This window comes from Orbicella franksi, chromosome 4 (genome assembly GCF_964199315.1).
Source record: "Orbicella franksi chromosome 4, jaOrbFran1.1, whole genome shotgun sequence".
NCBI classification, from domain to species: Eukaryota; Metazoa; Cnidaria; class Anthozoa; order Scleractinia; family Merulinidae; genus Orbicella; species Orbicella franksi.
Genome location: NC_138148.1, coordinates 10,324,801 through 10,332,190, shown reverse-complemented (window position 1 = coordinate 10,332,190; position 7,390 = coordinate 10,324,801). Strand labels below are relative to the sequence as shown.

The 7,390-nt window shown below is 40.0% G+C and overlaps 1 protein-coding gene across 2 annotated transcripts in view; it reads left to right on the top strand.

The window, feature by feature from the left end:
• The first annotated feature begins 2,150 nt into the window (after positions 1-2,150).
• Positions 2,151-7,390, top strand: part of LOC145483367 (uncharacterized) — a 15,538-nt gene continuing 10,298 nt past the window's right edge. Inside the window, exon 1 of one of the 2 annotated variants that reach the window (XM_081461869.1) lies at positions 2,151-3,169. The gene's annotated coding sequence lies outside the window, so the exon portion shown is untranslated. Of the gene's footprint in view, positions 3,170-6,660; positions 6,909-7,390 lie in introns of those variants that run through there. The other variant, XM_081461868.1, reaches the window with a different exon arrangement.

The window sequence follows — 7,390 nt, the reverse complement described above, 5'->3', positions numbered from 1 at the left end:
TTTTTAGCGCTTTTTGTCCTGAAACCGAGGAAAAAAATAAATTGGCGAAAAACAAAATTCGCTTTGACTTGTAGCTTCCAAAAGGTGATTAGGACGCTTCCATTTAGTGGCCGTGAAAAAATTGGCAATTCATTTTATTTCAAAATTTTTGGTATGGTTTGATAGCCAGCTCTATAAGCTTTAATTTGATATAGGGGCTTAGGTATCTACAGCTTAAACCGGACGCGCTACATCGCTTGGACGCGAGACACCCCTGAAGGTATACGGTAACCTTAAGAACTTAACGTTTCGTATGCTTCTACATGCATCATCAGAAGTATGTATGTAGAAGCATACGAAACGTTAAGTTCTTAAATCAAGGTTTTTACAACATGCGTTGTTTTTGTCATGTCTGTGACCGCAGTTTGTTTTCTATTTTCACTCAAGCTGAAATGGCCGAAGAATGAAAGTGGTATCTATCATAGGCGTGCGGGCACCTTTTGACTTCGGGGAGAGGGGGGCGGTGACCTTCCTGCCCGAAAAAATTACGAAATGCCCGAATGCGTGAGTGTTGAAATCGGGATGCATGAAAAACAAATGGAACTGCTATAATTCAAAAAAAAAAAAATAGTTATATTTAAAGCTTGCATACTCAATGGCCTCTGTCAGTAGTCTCAATTTTTGCTCGAATTTTTGCCAATTTTAGCCCAAAAAATTACATAATTTCCATCGTCCCCCCCCCCCCTGCACCATGCCGCTTCAGCTCGAACGCTTATGTATCTACTATAGTAGTTTGGAAAATGGCTCACTAATATTTTTTCGCGATCCCACAGAGCTGCCGAACTACGGTGACAATGTTGACGAACAGCTTTTTGGAATAAGCATAAGTTTGAAAAATTATACGCAACCACGACGACGAAGTCAAAAACAAGGTCGATAAAAAAATGGATTTATTTTATCTCTGGATCCATCAGCTGCTATCAGTGTGTAAAGTGTAAGGACAGAATTCATCTTCAAATAAAAATAAAAAATGGACTCCAAAGCAAACTAGCTGCAAAAAATGGGAGAAATAGTAAATCAATCAATTAATCAATCAAACTAATCTGTCTACAATCTCTTTACAAGGAATTTGGAGGGAAGATCACAGACCAACCATGTAAAATCAGTTCGATTAAATAGTTAAAATGCTAACATTAAATAAAAACGATCTAAAAGAATGCTCCTGTTTCCTTTTAGCGTACGGGCACCTTCGGGCTTGAGGTACGGGGGGGGGTGGTGGTGACTTTCTTACCCGAAAAATTTACGCAATGCCCGAATGCGTCCCGAATGCGAGAGTGTTGAAGCGCGCTCAAATTGTATGAAAAACAAAAATGTTCACAATTCCCACATCTAATGAAACTGCTGTAATTCCAAAAATAGTTATATTCAAAGCTTACATAATCAATCAATCATACTCTATCAACAGTCTCAATCCGAGTAAAATCTACAACTCATCAAAGAAAAAAATCTGAAAAAAGTAACTAGCTAGAAACTTTATTTACGAGTTTTGGAAATCACGCAAACAGCATTATTTTGTAATGTTTTCTCTTCAAGTGTTGTTGCCCGAATCATTAGCGTTTTGCCCGTAAAATCACATTATTTCCGTACCTGGGGAGGCCCCCCTCGCCCCACCAGCCCCCCCCCTCCCCCAGCTCGTACGCCCATGGCGGCAGAGGAATGAACGAAGTTAACGCACGCGCGGAGCTGCTCTTCTATTCTTATGTAGGTGAGGTTCTTGACGTCATCTATGCCGCGGAGTTGAATAAACTATAACTCTTCAAAATGGTTGCCATGGTAAGGACAAAATAGTCAAACGCATCTAAGTTTTCACCTTTAATTTTGACAAATGTTTGAGGTTATCGACATTTCTGTCTCCTGTTTCTGACAAAGAAACGTTTAAAAAGTTCGTTAACTCCATCTTACAGTTTGGACACTGGTTGTCATGCAATCATGGCCAAACAAGGTCAAATGAATTTTACTTTGCATTTTGAGGCTACTGAAATTTCACCGCTAAAAAATGTGCGTTCAAAAAACTGTAAATTTCTCACTGAAGAAGTTCAGGGCCACCTTATAATTCATGGATAAATACGTGAAAAAGTAGAACGATTAGGCCTCAAAAGGTCAAAAATAAAGCCAACCTGATTGCAAGGCTGGTACAACAACAAAAGGGCAAAATTTATTGGCCAATATTTCAACTAGTCCTCTTCCGAGTCAATACTATAATGTAGGGAAAATAATTGCCAATAAGTTTTGTTTGTCGTCTCGTGGTCTTGATGTTATATAATTGTGCATGGCCATCTCCGATATTATGAGAATAACAAAATGCGAAATGCGGACTCTTGTAACCGGTTCTACGTACCGTTTGAGTAATGGTCGAAAATAACACGGGAAGCGTTAAAGAACTGAATGTTTTTCGATTAACACTCGTCAATTATTACACAACGACTGACGAGACGATTCACAGCTCAAAGTACAGCCGGAATGTCACTAAACATAATCAACACAACATGTCACGGTAACTTAGTCTCTTTACCTGAATTGCTGTTTTTTTAAAAGCGTAATCAGGACGCCTCTTTATCACTCTCCAGACCGTGATATTTAAATCCTGTTTAACCTATTCAGTTTCGTATTTTCCAGCGTTCAGTTTTGCGATTCGATTTCCAGACAATTTGAAGATTGTCCTGAAGGTAAGAGAGGTAACTTTGCCAAAATCCCGTTTCTCAGCCTACTTTTTGCCCAAACCCCATCACATTCCCATTTTTGTGTTTGTGATTCCCAGTCTCAGTGACCAAAATTTAATTCCCAGCGAAAAACTAGGCAAATCCCAGGTCATTTACTCTCTTCTTTCGGCCATCTCTTATCTCTCTGAATAGTTGGACGATCGTCATAATTATGAGACTGGGGCGAGCTTTATCCTAAAACTAACCTTGAACTCTTACATAAGAGACAGTTATCTTATGCAAGGGTTGTTGAGTAAGCGAAATGTTATGGCACTGCGCTGTCGACAGTTTTATTCTCCACTGAAAATAACTGGAAACTCTGCTTTGAGAATATCCTGATGTTAACCACCGAAGAGACTGTGATGACCCCGTGAACTTGCAGCGGATTCCAGTGAGTCAGTGAAGAACGGATCTTCGTCAAATTTCTCAAGGTATGTCGGCTGAAATGCCGTACTGTTCCCAGTCAGTAAAATCTTTCCCTATAGTTCGACTCATGTGACAGTAGCCCTCATTGTCCACTGGGGTGGTTGAAGTACTATACTACCTTTCATTAACTCGCATCACTTTTGGCCAAGGAATTTTGAAAAGGTTGAAAAACAGTTCACACGTGCGCTTACACTAGAAGCGAATCTGAGTACAAAGCCAGGTTTGCCTCAAGCGCGGGGCTCGAAAAGGAACGATATATTAGTTGTTCTTAAAGTTAATGTTCAAGATCTCATTGTTATTATTATTATCCGATCAAGATTAACTGAGCAATATGTTCCCATCGATCTATAACAGTACGATGATGAATGATACCGAGGGAGATTTGGGTTTCACAGTAAAGAAAGAAAGATGAAAAATGTATACTTAAAATATTTATCATCAACCTTTCGTATCAAAATTCAGCCGATTTCGATGTCAAAAAAGATCTAGCAGCTTTGTTCGACGCGGCGAGAGATGAATTAAGCATTATAGTTTGATTTCTTTCTCTGTCGGTTAGTTTAGTTATGCAATACTTTTGAGTGGAAAACCGAGAAATGTCCCAATCGTAATCTGATTTTTAGTTTAAACTGAACCAAGTCTGTGAAAGAAATGGTGTATTCACAATGCGTTATACTGCTGGAAAGCTTTGCATAACTATTTCCCCTCATTTCACTTCACAATATCTTGTGTCGGCATGGATAATTTAGAAATGGATGTGAAAGATTTCCGATAATTTAATTACCGATAAATTCCGACCTTTCCCGAGTAACTCCAAAACTGAATTGATTTCTTGTCTAAAGACTGTAAAAGGACATTTGCTCGTTTCTGACTATTTTTTGGAAATTTCCGAAGATTGCCGAAGATTCCCCTGACAGACTTCAGTGCGAAAAATACGAGGAAAACTGGTAATAATTCAACATTATACTATTGAAAGTATGTATAATTAATTTTAAATCAGGCCACCTTTTAGTTCATCAAAACCCCGACGAACGTCGGAAAACCAACATGGGAACACCCGTGGAATAGATAGACCGTTTTACATGGCGTCTCGGTGGCCATGTTAGTGTTCTCAAACAATTCAATTTCCTGGGCTTATACAAAATCAAGAGAAGGTCTTGACAAAATACAGTCGAACCTCTCCATAACAGCCTCCTCGGAGACGGATATGAAAGTGGCCGTTGTTGTGAGGTGGCCGTTGTGGGGAGGAGACTTTCGGGGGTGCAACAATTTTGTTTTTTTATCGAAAAAATGGTCTTTTTTATCACTGATATTTAAACCAAAATGTATATCACATTACAATAACAAAATGGGGTTTTGTATTCACCGATCGTCAATTTAATCCTTGATTAACTGGCCGTTGGCGAGAGGCAATTTTGGTAGTCGGGACGCCTTTTAGCGGCTGTTGCCACTGTGGAGAGGTGGCCGTGGTAGAGGAGATAAAGTAAGAGTGAATGTATGGACTGTCCACACGGACCAAAAATGTGGCCGTTGTAGAGAGTTGGCCGTTAGTGGAGGATTGACTGTAATCCTGTTGTTTGGGAACACCAACATGATCCCGTGAAAATATATACTGCCCAGTATGTAATGTCAGTTTTCTACCGTTTTGCTGATTTCCCGGTTCGATTATATTTATTTACACCTATTTCAATTACAGAAAAATCGCTTTTAGTAAACAGAAATCCAAAAATTTATGAAATAGAAAACAAAGACGAAAGTAGATTAAATTAAAAAAGAATATTAAAGGAGTAGCCAAAGGAGCAAAGCTTTCGAGTCAGCCGCTACCACGGTAAAATTACTGAGGAGGGTAATAGTATAGAGGTGTCATTCACTTTCATTTATCTTCTCCTCACCAGACCCTCCTATGGAATCATAAGTACTAATCAATTGTAAATCCTCTAAGAAGGCTTGTTCTAAAATTAGCCTCGCTTACTATTGATCTCAGACATCTGTTTAAAAGGTTTTTTTCTTCAGGCCGGCCGTCGTACGCACCGTTGGTTTCGGCCGCGGATTTTGTTTGGTTTTTTTTCAAAAAGTGATCACGTGACGACAAACATCTCTTGGCTAAACTTTGTAGCACAGCTGTTGCAAATTCCTCAAAAGTGTCAAGTTCGAGGCAAATCTTGTCCATGCGAATTTCGAAACTCAACAAGCTTGCAAACAAACTGTGAAGCACCTGCTCCGAAGGCAGGAGTTTCACTCATCACACGATCATGATAATGAAATTCGTCATCGCGTGATCCCTTTTTTTTAATCCCTGAATGAAACCAACGGTGCGTGAAAGGGCCTAGAAAGCCATTCCAACAGTAGCCTGTTCCAGGCTTTCGGTCAGTGGGGACCATTGAAAAAGCGGGCGGGCCTGGAACAGGCTACCATTTCAACAGACGGGAGCAAAAGTAATAAAAACATACAGATTGCAGCTTCAAGATGATGCCAATAAGGCTTACCAGGGAGGGGTGCTCAGTGCTTGAAACGTCGAATGCCATATCAGTTAGGTACAGTCATTAGAAAAGCTGTCTAGTAAACATACCTGCCAACCCCCAGAGTACAAAAACCTGGAGATGGCTAGAAATCTTGCCAATTTTGTACCATGTATTGTGCAATTTGATTGGTTGATTTCTGACCAGTTGGGATACTCGCTAAATATACATCAATTTGAATGTTCTGTTTTACTTTTTCCGATCAAGAGCAGCTCAAATAAGAGCAACAAATTCCCTTCTTGTTTTATTTTCCTTTTTGAAATCTTGAAAATAACGAAATTAATGAAAAAAAAAATTAAAAAGAACCACGGTAGGTAGTTCCCGGAATATCTGGTGCTCTAACCGGGAGACCGGGAGATTTGATGAAAAACTTGGAGACTCCCGGGAAAACCGGGAGAGTTGGCAGGTCTGAGTAAATAATTTTTTTTTCTTTTGATTGGATGGTAACAATCGAAAATTCTTCCACCGTCCATTGTCGACGAAGGTGAACTGTAAACGACACTTTTCCTCTGGCCGCGGTGGCGCGCTTGAGCTAAGTTACTATCGGCTGATAATTGGCAGAGGACGAAGCCCCGAGCCAACTTTTAAAGTCGATAGGTAACGAGGTCGAGCCATCTGGGTTGCATTAGCAGAAAAACTGACCGACGTAACAAACAACAAAAAAAGGGGAAGTTGAGGCCATTTTCCACGACTGACCAGATCTCGGGACATTGTATCGATAATAAGACCGCCCCTAGCCGTGTAGCCAATCAAAATTATAATTAATGCGCATTTTCTCTTGGTTATGCTAAATCTATAGATGACCAAGCCTTCCTGGTCAGAGCCTGCACTTAAACTGGTCAGCTGGTATCCAAGAGGAAGTCAGGTGGTTTCGCGCCTTTCGCGCCTTGTTTTAAATTATGCACAATGCATTTTGTGGGGTTTATTTATAATTCCTATAGAGCAGGTGTTACTGTTCTTCGAGACACATTTGTTCTCCAATACCATCGATCTCATTGGTGAACACAACAAAGCCTCTCAGCGGATTTTTTTTCGCTTGAGAAAGCAAATATAGAGCCATAAATCATCCATTGTTTCTGTACAGATCACACCTTTGGCCTTTTTTCGTGTCTCGTAAGGACAGAAATTTATCAACACATTTGGATGCACCTGCAGGCAGATAAACGGTAGAAAAATCGAATCCTAAACAAGCCAGCCGAATTTCACATTTCAAAGCAATTCCTTTCAGGTAAGGTTTCCTGTAATTAATTCAGCACTGATTCAATCCGAATGTCAGTTTTCAGTATGAAAGTTACATTTGTGTGGCTCTCAGCTGACGAAACTGATAGCGAGGAATATTCGTACCAACATACGCGAGGGAAGTCAGCCATATTCTCTCGATATTCTCACATAGGATTACATAATCACGGCCGGGCTGTTCGATTCCTCGCCGGAGAACCATATTTTCGGATTGAATGCCATCGCTTCTTTAATCGTTTACATATACTTAGCGGACACCAGCCGAGTTCATTATTCCTTTCCGTGTAAGCTATCTCTTTCAAACTCGCAAGTCAGTTAATATTTACATAAACTCAGCGAGGAGATTTCTGATTACTAAATTTACAGCTGTAAAGCTATCAGCGACTGCGATGAGATTTTTTTCAGCCGGTGTTCTCGAGGGAGTACTGATAATGATTTTTATGTAATAACACCATATTGGCGAGAAATGTT